This window comes from Rhyacophila brunnea, unplaced genomic scaffold (genome assembly GCF_057557595.1).
Source record: "Rhyacophila brunnea isolate RB1 unplaced genomic scaffold, BYU_Rbru_1.0 scaffold_61, whole genome shotgun sequence".
Taxonomy (NCBI): domain Eukaryota; kingdom Metazoa; phylum Arthropoda; class Insecta; order Trichoptera; family Rhyacophilidae; genus Rhyacophila; species Rhyacophila brunnea.
The window spans coordinates 1,678,621-1,691,077 of NW_028233288.1; the positions used below are offsets into that span (position 1 = coordinate 1,678,621).

General features: G+C 25.7%; 1 pseudogene; it reads left to right on the forward strand.

Annotated features, from left to right (window-relative positions):
• Positions 1-693: 693 nt before the first annotated feature.
• On the forward strand, positions 694-1,720 carry LOC147065045 (uncharacterized; annotated as a pseudogene).
• Positions 1,721-12,457: the final 10,737 nt, after the last annotated feature.

A 12,457-nucleotide genomic window follows, 5' to 3' on the forward strand; every position in this document is an offset into this window, starting at 1 on the left:
AAAGTATATTTTATTTTTCTTGTTATTTTTTATTCTCTTGAACTGACTTAAATTAAATTTCTTATCTTATAAAAAATATTTTGCATTCCTATAATGTCTTTAATCCCTAAAAACCTATTTTAATATTTAATTCTGCTTTGACTGTTTTCTTTAATGTCTATAAACTGATTGTAATTCTCGGTTCCACAATTGAAAAGACAATGTAATTTCCATCGATATTCTTAACGCACATAAACTGATTCTAATGACGTCGCCTTTCTTCATATATAAATGCTTTTGTGCAGTTTAACAGGTTAATCCAAGCTATATATCTTTCTACGTGTAATATTCTTAAAAAAACACATTTCTTTCAATACCTATAGTTTTAGCTTTTTTCCCAATTAGAATTTCTATTCAGCAAGGATGTTATTGAAACCCAAGTTTTATATTTATATCACATTTTTGTCTGTAAATCAAAATATATGAAAATGATTATACAAAAAAAAATATAATAATTACCCTTATATGAAACACAAACAGATAGGACTAAGCGATGGTAATAAAATTCCACAAGTAGGCCTAGGAACATGGCGAATTTGTGGAAAAGAACAGGTCAAAGTCGTTTTAAAAAAGGCGATAACGAATGGATATAGGCACATCGATACTGCAGCAGTATATGAGAATGAAGCTGATATAGGCGACGCACTGCAGGAGATGTACAAAGAAGGCATAATAAAAAGAGAAGATCTTTTTATAACTTCTAAGCTCTGGAACAGCTTTCATGATAGACCAGAAGAAGCCATTCAAAAAAGTTTATCGGACCTAAAAACTGATTACATTGATCTTTATTTAATACATTGGCCTGTCAATTTCGATTATGATGAAAATGGAAATACAAGAAGACTTGAAAATGGAGATCCGATTTTAAAAGACTTTAATCTTTTTCCATTATGGACTAAAATGGAAGAATTTGTACAAAAGGGGTATGTTAAGTCAATAGGAGTTGCAAACTTTGGAATTGAGAACATCAAAAGACTTTTAGTTGAGTGCACTATCAAACCAGTGGTAAATCAGTTTGAGATGCATCCGTATTTGAAGCAAGAAGCACTTTTTAAATTTTGTGAGCAAAATGGAATTCAAGTCGTTGCGTATTCTTCTTTAGGATCACAACAAACTCACGATGGTCCAAAACTTTTAAGTGATGTGACTTTGAGTAAAATTGCTAAGAAAAGAGGCAAAAGTGTAAGTTGTGTGATTTTAAGTTGGTTGACTCAAAAAGGAATTGTCATTATTCCTAAGGCCTCCTCGGAAGAGCATCTGGTTGAAAACTTGTATATGATTGAGCTTAGTGAAACTGAAATGGATGAAATTAATAACATTCATATTGAATATCGATATGTCGATGAACTTGTCAGGAATTTCGGGCCTGGACGCTTTAAATAAAAAAAAATTGTGTAATTGTATTTATCTATCCAATACGACTCATTATAATTTTGAAGTATCTTTTTTTGATTAAATGCCATAATGAATTATTTTGAATAGCAGAAAAATTTTGAAGGCATATTATATATTACATTTTTTATAAATAGAACAAGGATATATCATAAAAGGGATCCGAAAGAATCGAAGTCGAAACCATATCGGGTCGTATATCTCAATTATAGGGTTGAAGAAAACTCTTGAAATAATAGGTCTTGAAAAGAAGAGAGGTATCGAAGAAGATGTAAAGAAGAGGATCTAGCCAATATTATAGATATAATATACCCATGGAAAATCAATCACGTTATGTTTGAAGAGATAATCTAAAATTACAATACCAAAATTAACTGAAAAATAAAAAGATGTTGTTTAGGCTAAATTTACATACCATCTTAAAATATGGGATTTCGTTAAAGCAATGAATCATAAAGAAATGTAAATGGATCCGATTAAAGTGAATATTCTGGATTGAACTAAGACGTGACATAAAACAATTTTGTGATAGGATCTATTTAAAAAAAGCTTAAAAACCTTCGTTAATTTTATATGTTCAAACCTATCTAGCGAGAAAATATTATTTCTGTGATATAAAATAGAAGGACCGAGATTTTCTTACTTTTTAAGGTAAAAATGCACTAAAACCCGAAAAAATATAGAATGCTGTATTTCATCCTAATCTGTATTTGGATCGGTTTTATAAATTACTTGAAACACCCTTTTGACCCTTAAAAAGGTATATGCAATAAAATACAATCTTAGTCAATTTATTTAAATCACTTTCTCTTAACAGCCGTTCTCTACGCATATTCAGCTTTCAAAACTTATAGATTAAAGTGTCTTCCTCAACATTATTGCATTATTTCTTGTCTTATCTTCTTAACAACCTTCTTCTATACATATTCAGCTTTCAAAATTTACATAATCAAGTGTTTCCCTCCACCCTTTTACATTTATTATTGTCTAATCTTCTTAACTGCCTTCCTCTATACATATTCAGCTTTCAAAACTATAGAATTATGTGCTTTCGTAACCTTGTTGCATTTATTCTTGTTTCATCTTCTTAACTGCCTTCTTCTACACATATTCAGCTTTCAAAACTTATAGAATTATGTGTCTTTCTCAACATTATTACATTATTTCTTGTCTTATCTTCTTAACAACCTTCTTCAGCACATATTCAGCTTTCAAAACTTATAGATTGAGTGTCTTCCTAAACACTATTACATTATTTCTTGTCTCATCTTCTATTATAATATTCAACCCTTTATATAGAACTTATGGTGCATAATATTCATGGTTTTATATTTTTTTTAAGGGCTGGTTTTATATGACTTCCCTGTTTTTACCAAAAAAACACGAGATGTCTACACAGCACGCCATACTTATTCTTATTCGTATCATATCCTCATTAAAACCCTTATTTATGCATATTACTGCTTTAATAATTATTATTCAATTGTTTTCACTAACCCATTGTTATGTGTATGCCCCTGCTCTCAGTTGAACTACCAACTCGTTTATTATACATCTAATGATGTTTTATGACCACACCATTCCAAATAATGATTCATAAATGAAAGAATAAATTAATTGTATCTTTTATACTAACTTAAAGAAAATAGCATGATTAGGTGTGAATCGATATAAGTGTTTGAAAAAATCGAACATATTTTATTATTTCACTTCAACAATTTATTAAATGTATTGATTATTAAGATTCAACCATAAAAGGGATAAAATATTGATGCGTTTTTAGAATAATCATAGAATTTTATAAAGTTCAGAAAACTGAAATAATATTTAATTTTTATTGCATCCAGTGTTCGGTGAAATGTGATTGATTATTCATGCCCAAACTAACTTTTAACGCATATCGATTCAATTTTCTACGATTTTTTCTTATTTTGCAAACTTCCCCTTTACTCAATCTAACAACTTCAATCTGCTGATTATTTCGTAGAACAATTGGTTCTCTAGAACAAGGCTTATGAAAAGATAAATATTCTTTATTCACCAAAACTTTACCATTTTCTAGATATCCAAAACCACCTTGAGCATCAATTTCACTAGGTTTAATATCAGCATAAGAGTCTTTATGATTTTGATTAAGAACATGTACTTTAAGCATATGATTTTTTAGAATGAATTTCGATTTTACAGATAAACTACAAAACACACATTTTTGATCATTCAATAAAATACGATAGGAATTGTATTGTGATGTATCTATTCCGTGTATGTTCAAATGATCCAACATATATTCTTTTTTAGAAAAAATTAAATCACAGATAAAACATTCATTTTCTGCTATAATCTCTACCTCAGATTCATTCTTCTGTTTGTTACACTTGTGTAATTTATTTTTCTTTGTGGTGCATACTTCTTCTATATCTTTACTTGTTTCCGGAATATTCTCTAAACTTTGTAATGGTGGTATGTTGTTTATCTTTCTGTTGACATTTATGGCATGTAAATCTGTTTTATAGTGTTCTTTGATTTTGTCGCTTATTTCTATAAGACATGCTGTACATTTCATGTTTAAGATAGGGGCATCAAATTCGAAATTTGTAATGCGAAATTGAAACAATTTTTTATTTCTCTATGATTTCAAAGAAAGTCCCTATGATAAAAGAATTTTTAAGCTGATCTTTTATCAAAAAGAAATACATAATCATGATCTTTTAAAATATCGGTTTTTACGATTACTAACATGAAATTATTAATCATGGTTTTTTATTAATGTTCATTGAAAGTAATGATTTTATGTTGGCTAAAAGCATAAAATAATTTCAAAATATTAAAATTATACATGTGTGCTTTTTAGATAACTTTTTGAAACAATATTCATTACTTATCCTTAAATATTCAGTTTCTGATTTTTTAACTATTTTCCTTCATTATGATTATCGTTATTATTATATTTATTTAGTTCTTGTTGATTTCCATAAGATGTTGCATGATCAAGAAATAATAAAGTTAAATATTAATGAGAACTTCATGTAGTCCCGACATTAGTGATAAATACTATACGGAATTTTATTATTTTGATTCGTCAAACATACAAAATTTTTATTATATTTATCTAGATTGCCTTGTATTTTGAACATATTTAGCTGGTTTTTTTTGAATAGCTATATTACAGAACCTTTTCGCACATAAGACTAAATTTTCAATATCATTTTAAAAAAAATAGCCTTCTAAATATAACGAATTTTTACGCATATGTTTAATATGATCGCCTAGTTAAAAACGGATTTAAATAAAAAAATAATACATATTATTAAACAAATTTTCTGCTGTAGACTAATACCGATTCAAGTTTAAAAGGCGTTATATTTTTTTAAAAACCGCTGTTATAACTATATTAGTTACTTTGATAAACTTTAAAAATTAGCAAAATAAAATTGTGTGTAATCTGTAGGAAAAAAAATACCAAAAATAATCATGAAATAAATATTAAAATACCTTTGAGGTTATTATATGGGAGATATAATACACGGATTTAATATCCTCAAACTTTATTAACCTGATTACTGACTGAATATTTTTAAAAATTATAGGTAGGTATTCGTACTTTTAAATAAAGAATATAAAATCAGAAAACATAAAGATACTTGTACTGAAGCAGGAAATTGCGATTATGGTTCGAAAAAAATCATTTAAAACTAAAAATTATTAAAACTCCCCTAATGACCAATAATAAGCACTTCAAACCATAAATATACAACTCCTAGACACTAAATGTTGGTAGAAAGCCTAATAAAGGGATCTGAGTGAACTTAAGAATATGGCAGACGATAATTTAGATTTAAGTATGCTAGAATGATTTTAAATATTAACGCTAAATATTTTTTGTGTCTTACTAAATAGCCATAGAATTTCTACATTTTAAAAAATTACATATATTACCTATAAAATGTAAGTTTATGCCAAAATTTCAAATGTACGTAGTATTATGTTAGCCAGGTATTCTTAATCAAAAATATTTTCGCAGTAACATACATTTTTATGTTAGAATATTTAAGATAATAAGATTTTTCAATTAATTTTTAAAAAATTTCAACATTTGATGAAAAAAGGGTATTTAAAAATAGATAATACATTGATCCGAAAATGGTATACTATTTCAAATGCGGATCTAGAAAGCATTTGTCTGCTTTATTTTTGCCCTGATTTCACTGTTGTATTTAATTAATGGTGTCTTTTTTTAATTCAAAAACCTTCTAGTGAATATTGAACCTTGAATTGTTAAAAGTCAACAAAAACTAGCCAATGTTTAAAGATTTTCGTAGATTAAAGACCAGTAAATGTTTTTATAAATATATGAAGCCGCAAGAGGCGTGCATTAGAAAGAAAATTATATATATCATTAAATTATGGCGAACTTTAAGATTATAATGTGAAATATTCATGAGGCGCGCATTGGAAAAAAAATTATATATAGTTTTAAATTAAGACGGCTCTAAAATTATAATGTGAAATTATATGAATTTTTGAAAAAAAGGCTAATTTTGCTAAAATATAACATTTTTACCTATCTTAAGATATCATCTCAGCTGTTTTTAATTGTAAAAATAAATTTCTGGTTAAAATTTTCTATATAGTTGAAGAGTTAAACAAAAAAATTTATGAAGCGTTTGCGATTTGTAGTTCCATGAAAAATAATTATAAACATATAAAAATAAAGTTATGTGTCGTAAAATACGAAAATAAAATAAATAATATGAAAATTCATTATAATTTAATGTAAAGTTTCGAGTCATAAAAAAATATGGAATTACAATATTTTATTATCTTTTTTTATATTCTTAACGCAATGTTTTAATTGTGTGCGTAATTATATTATAGAAAGCTTCTAATTTTTATGTTTATTTATGTTTACTTGAAACTCGAATAAAATAGCCAAAAATATTTTGGGTAATACATTTAATGATTTATTAAAGTGCTTTGGAAAAAAAATTTAGACCGTTTGCATTGCATTAGAGACATCTAAACTGTATTAGATGGTAAATTGTCTAAATACTTATGTACTCAAAATTTTTGTATTGAATTACATTTTTGTATCGATTGATTGGATGATTTTTTACTTTCTCATATTATATATTATTTTTTCATTATATTTTTTATTGTATATTAATTTATTTTTATAATTAGATTTATTCAAATTCTAAAAAATATAATAACCGGATAAAACTTATGATTTCATTTTTATCTGAGTTCATATAAATAATATTCCTTCACGAAAAAACATTAATCATCAAATCGTTTTTTTACCCGCAATAATATCCATATAAATTTTTCTCGATCTTCTTGTTGTAATTTTTCTTTGTATTACCTAACCTTATAGAACCTTTAAGGATAATACATGATGGTTTTGATCCTTTTTTGTTGTAATTTTGTGTGTTTATTTACATTTAACTATTATAATAAATATGTACTTTTATAATAAAAGATATTTTTCTCTCGTTCCCGTTTATAATTCTTAAAAATAGGGAATAACGGTATACAATATGATTCGATATGTAATTTTGTATCTCGTAATATCTTTGTGTTGAATTTTACTGTTTAATATATATACTGTTCAATATATAGTAATAAATTTATTGTAAAACCTGATATTACAGAAATTCCCTAAATTTTATGTGTTATGTTTGCAATATTCAGGTATTCTAATGTTCTTATTCACTTGAGAATTTCAAATATCGTCATTCAAGCATGAAAAGTTAAATATTTGAAGAAATCTACAGATAAAAATATATTATGATTATAAAATTGATTTACAAATCTGTTCAAATAGAATACATTATAATTTTTTTTTGATAAAGAAATCTTTGGAATAGTGAAATTACAACTTGTTTTTTTTCAGTTTAGATCTGTATTAGCGTGATTTCAGGTATTCTTGTCATCCCAAAGAGAATATTTTGATTTTTATTGATATGTAGAGGATAATTCAATATAAATAAAACTTCAGATAATTTTAAATACAATACCAAATTATATTTTTAGATTTAACCCGTATAAAATGTTATCAGTGATAGGGACATTTTGGCTAAACATATAATCAAAAAAAATGTTAAAACTTATAATAATTAAAGTGCCATAAATGAGAACTATTGAATATAACTATTATAGAAACCATATTTACATTTTATGATACGAGAAGGTTTGATCATTTATCAAACACCACATGTTAACACTGTGGAGGTAAACTACACCGTATAAAAGCTCATATAAGATACGGTGTAAATTCGAGAATTCGCTGCTAAAAAAATATTACACGAAAACGATTTCAGTATTAAAAAACAGTGTAATTTAACACAAAAATCTTTTTATTTAAACTTTATGAATTATAATAAATTATAGCTTAAGTGTTCAGAAATATACGATCTTTTCGTAGATTTGATATCATAATTTTATAATTAAGTATTTTTATCTCGTTTATTTTTTTTTAAAGTTACTTAGTTATAAATTCATTTATTTTGCATATTTTTTTAACCCATAAATTTAAATTTTTATTGATTTAATATAACCCCCCCCAATATCCCCCTATCACCCGAAACCAAAATTCATGGTTATAAATTTATTTTTTTGCTTTCTTGCAAATTTTAATTGATTTCCCTCCGTGGAAGCGTATTTATGCTTTCGGCTGTCTTTTTCGATGCCTAAAATCTTTTTGAGAACTATTATTTCTTATGGTTTTTTTTAATCTCAAGGTTCGTATGTGCCCTGATATTTTTCATGACACAACACATTTAAAAATAATTGGTTATCTATGAATTATTATATAGGTTAAACAATTTGAATGCAGGATTTACCCCATGAATGACATATTTATACAGTAAACTTAAATACGTCTTATCTATTCTTATACAACTTTGTATATTCGTATAGTTTAATTGTAGCATATGTAATTTTGCGAGTTGTTGATCACGATCATAAAAAATTAGTAAATTTTAATAGTTCTTTCTCTAGATTTTAGCATGTTTTACTGTGCGGACATTATTTATAAAAGTTGGAAAACAACACTAGTGTAAATCTTTTAAAAATTATTATACATGCATGTTTTAATTTCAAAACATATTGATAATATATATAATCTTTTTTAATTTTTTATATTATTTATCATTATAATTTCAATGAATATTTTTGTTTTATTTGTGTTTTTAATTTTTTTTGCATAAAGTAATAGAGATAAAATGGTAAATTTTTATGGTCTAAGTGATAAATAGTCGTGATCAACTTATGGTAAATCTGGTTTATCAAATTTATATAAATTTTGTTAAGTTTTTTCATTTCTAAAAGATGTATTTACTATATTCAAAAAAAACCATAGATATAATTGTATCAAGTCAAAATTTAAGTTAACTGATTTCAAATCATAGGCTATGCTCTTTGCGTAAGTTTACCGACAAATTTTGCTGTTTTTTTACATTTTAAAATATTTTGACATTATGTAAGTGCAGAAACCCATATTTTTTGTTTTTGCTGCTTTTATGATTTCTTCGCGTGGAATTTTCGGCTATACATAAGTGGGTTATATTATCAAAAAAAAATGTTTGACTAAGCTTTTATATATATTAATACTACTTTGTATAATATTTTGACGAAATTTTACAAATATCATTAGAACAAATAGATATAGGCTTATAAACTAATTCCCCGGTATCGAAAAACATTTAAAAATGTAAATACCCTTTCTCTATTTAGATCACATTAAAACGGTATCAAGATTTAGAGCCTGTCCACCTGTTTTGATTAATTATTTTTTTATTTTTTTCTAAGTGTATTTTAAACAATAGACCATATGGCAAAATTAAAATGTTAGCCAGTAAATAGACGTTTTCAAAAGGGGTGGAGGGCAATTTATTCCAAGCAATAAAAATAGCTATGTTTTTTTTCTTTCTGATCGGCTATTACCACTGGAATACATGTTAGACTATAAAGCTTTTCAGAATATCAACGTAATATCACATTTTTTGGAACATAGATAGCAGTATAATTTGTTTATGAACTTTAGTATGATACATCAGATTTGATTTGATTTTTTATAAATTGAATGATGAACATATGCCGAATTTGTAGATTACATAGACACGTAAATTAATAATTAATTTGTATAAACACATTTAAAGATATAATGTTTATCATTTGAATAAGAATTTCATTAGATCACATTGTTAATACCAAGAAACCCCGATAAAATTTTACTATCCGTGAAGTAAATTAATTTTTTAATAAAACAAAATAATATCTAATAGAGACGAAAAAATACGAAAATATATGAGAAGTGGTGTTCAATCTTTCGGATAATTGATAAAATTTTCAATAAATCATTAAATTTTTCTAATTTATCACTAAATATTCATTATATAATCTAATAATATATGTGCAAAATATTTGGAGTCCCTTTATCGTAAAGAGCTTCTAAGATGTTTATAAGTCCTAACAATTTTTTTCTATTAGGGTTTTAGGAAAATGTTGCATAAATTATGAAATAAAAACTTTAACTTTAAAATATTTAAGATAAGAAACGTATTGTGAGCTTGTTATCTTTTTATATCCATTGATCTTGCAGTTTTTGCCGGATTAATATTCCTATTATTTATTTTTCTCGTACAACTTTATTTTATATACCTAAGAGATACTTATTGCAGAAAAAATATACTACAGTTATTCCATAATCGAAAAAGATAAACCTCTTGCTAGCACAATTCTTATTTTTGGGGTGTCATCTATTTTATTATTTACAACATTAGGAAACTTTTAAAAAAAATTATCTGTGTGTTTGAATTTTAGGCATTCAAAGCCGATTTTAAAAATTTCTGAAATTGAACTATAACGTTTTTAGTTATGCTATCTGGCAATCAAAATAAAAAAGGGTTTTTCGTGATATCTATATATAAAAGTTGTAGAATATTAATGATTTAACACATCAATCGGGTCCCCGTTACAGAAAAAATTCCCAATTAAACCAACACCAGCTTTGATTACTGCACTTACATTTTGAAATTGAAGCAAAGTTGTTTCTGCCCCACAATAAAGTGTATGTTATAGACAATGGGCTTCTTTAAATGTCGGTTCTCTAACATTATGATGTATCTCTTACCGCTAAAGGAATTAATTACTAGTTTTTATATTTCGAAATTAATTAGAGGGTGGAGGATTTATGCGTTCTAACACTAAATAACAATTGTAGGTTAAATATCCACCCCTTTTAACCAGCACCACTTAAATTTAGAGTTTTTTTAATATATTGTGTTTATTTTAGAGATGTCAAAATTTTATGTTAAACATCCAGTGATTCATTTATAAAGATGATATCATGATGATTTAATTTAAAAAAAGCATATGATTTTGGTTCTGTTTTTATATACAGTCTATTCGATACCAAAAGAGTCGGTGGGTTAAGCTTACTGTATGGAATTAAACATAAATAAAGCGAACTTAACTTCGAGTATATTTTAGGATAAGATAGGATTGCCTTTAAATACAGTAGATGAATATTTTATTATAAAATCTAACAAATGCATGTTTCAAGTCAAAAAAACCGTGGAAATTTCAATATTTTATATATTTTTAGAGCTGTAGAAAATCTATATCGATTTTATATCATTCATCAGTGATTTCACTTAACTCAGCGAGAATCTGTTTGAATTTCTTCGAAATCTTCATGCTTTGAGTATTTATTTAATCATTAAATGATCTATAGATTCAAGTTAAAATATTCCACTAAGCTACTTTAAAAAATAGACATATTTGTGCACCATCTGTCTGACTCAATGCGACTTTGAATGTTTTTATTTGTTTAAAACTGACTAACATGGTTTTTTAAGTTTTTATTACAATAATTCGCAAAAAACATTATATTTTTGCATATAGCCGAGAAGCAATCTATCTAATTAATCACCTTTCCGGCTTTATTTTTTTTAGAAGCGACATCATATACATTTTCTTAATTGTGTTGACTTTTTTCATATTTATAAATTTCTTATTGGTCAAATTTGAGTGTCGTTAAGCGATTATATCATATAAAAAGAATAGTAAGGCACAGTGGTCATCTTGGTTATATAAATTCATCATAATAAATCTAAAATTCATCACAAATAAATGATTCTTATGTTATTAGGGAATTATTTGATTAAGTATGAATATTTTTTTTTACATTCTTGTTACTATTGACATCACTAGTCTAGGTATTTTTTTTAAAGGTTAATATTACTATAATAATGAAATTTTTACGGCATGTTAGATTATATTTTGCGAGAAATAAATTCAAAGCCTATTCTAATATAAATTTTATATTTTTTATTTCGCAGACATTTTAAAAATTGGTTTTTGGCTGTATTCCTATGTTTTAAAGTGCCAGAAATAAAATTTTCTGCTTAAAATCATAATTTCTTTTGGGTTCTATATAAGCATGGCCCAAAGAGACTTTTTCCTTTCTAATATAAAAATAAAGTACCAAGATAAAATTTAATTTTTAAATAAAAAAGTTTTAGAGGCCAAATCTTACCTATTTCACCGAATGTATATTAAAATAAAACTATGCTGATCTAAACAACAAAAGCATGTGAACTTTTTCATAGTATGCAAAAATATATACACAAGAAAAAATAGTGTGAAATTTTTTGATCTGAATCTAAACGTATTGTTTTGGCTTATATCAAATCAATTTGTTAAATGTATTATACATATTATAAATAGACCAAATAATAAAATGAAGCTTGTGTGAAACAGATTTTGTAAATATTGATTGCCATCTATATTTTTTGTACTATATGACAAACAACAGTGCTTATTTATAGCTTCTTGCTTTTTATAATAAGCTAAAAATAAAAATCCATTGATTATCTTTTGGTTTCTGCTCTTTAGACGCAATTTTTTTAAGGAATTTCATATTAACTTATGAAATGCTCAAATGTCGATCGGTATAAGTCTTTATAAATCAAACTCTTTTATTGCCTAAAAATAATAAAAACCAACCAAAATAATGATATGA